Genomic DNA, 1,233 nt, shown 5'->3' on the forward strand with positions numbered 1-1,233 from the left:
CTTCTCTTCTCCAATGAGAACAGCCCCACGTGCCTCAGCCTTTCCTCATAAGATTTTCCTACCATTCCAGGCAACATCCTGGTAAACCTCCTCTGCACTCGTTCCAATGCCTCCACATCCTTCCTATAGTATGGCGACCAAAACTGCACACAATACTCCAGATGAGGCCGCACCAGAGTCTTATACTAAAAGTGGAGCCCACCGCCCAACATGGGGCACGAACCCACGCCTCTGAGATTAAGAGTCTCATGCTCTATCGACTGAGCTAGCCGGGCGTCCCTATATTAGAAACAAGTGGGTAACAAGAGAAAGGATTGGTCCACAAGAGGATAATGAAGGAAGGTCATGTGTCGAAGCTGAGAGAACATAGAACATAGAACAGTACAGCACAGAACAGGCCCTTCAGCCCACGATGTTGTGCTGACCATTGATCCTCATGTATGCACCCTCAAATTTCTGTGACGATATGCATGTCCAGCAGTCTCTTAAATGTCCCCAATGATCTTGCTTCCACAACTGCTGCTGGCAACATATTCCATGCTCTCTCAACTCTCTGCTCTCACAACACCTCTGACATCCCCTCTATACTTTCCTCCAACCAGCTTAAAACTATGACCCCTCGTGTTAGCCATTTGTGCCCTGGGAAATAGTCTCTGGCTATCGACTCTATCTATGCCTCTCATTATCTTGTATACCTCAATTAGGTCCCCTCTACTCCTCCTTTTCTTCAAAGAAAAACGTCCGAGCTTAGTCAATCTCTCTTCATAAGATAAGGTCCAGTCCAGGCAGCATCCTGGTAAACCTCCTCTGAACCCTCTCCAAAGCATCCACATCTTTTCTATAATAGGGTGACCAGAACTGGATGCAGTATTCCAAGTGCGGTCTAACCAAAGTTTTATAAAGGTGAAACAAGATCTCACGACTCTGAAACTCAATCCCCCTGTTAATGAAAGCCAAAACGCCATATGCTTTTTTAGCAACCCTGTCCACTTGGGTGTCCATGTTAAGGGATCTATGTACCTGCAGACCAAGATCCCTCTGTTCCTCCACACTTCCAAGAATCCTATACTTAATCCTGTACTCAGCTTTCAAATTTGACCTTCCAAAATGCATCACCTCGCATTTATCTAAGTTGAACTCCATCTGCCACCTCTCAGCCCATCTCTGCATCCTATCAATGTCCTGCTGCAGCCTACAACAGCCCTCTATACTGTCAACGACACCTCCAACCTT

The 1,233-nt window shown here is 46.6% G+C and overlaps 1 non-coding gene across 1 annotated transcript; it reads right to left on the bottom strand.

Annotated features, from left to right (window-relative positions):
- Window positions 1-202: 202 nt before the first annotated feature.
- Window positions 203-275, bottom strand: trnak-cuu (transfer RNA lysine (anticodon CUU)). The gene has a single exon. It is a non-coding gene; the product is annotated as a tRNA-Lys (tRNA).
- Window positions 276-1,233: the final 958 nt, after the last annotated feature.

The sequence above is a fragment of the Hemiscyllium ocellatum genome, chromosome 33 (genome assembly GCF_020745735.1).
Source record: "Hemiscyllium ocellatum isolate sHemOce1 chromosome 33, sHemOce1.pat.X.cur, whole genome shotgun sequence".
Lineage (NCBI taxonomy): Eukaryota > Metazoa > Chordata > Chondrichthyes > Orectolobiformes > Hemiscylliidae > Hemiscyllium > Hemiscyllium ocellatum.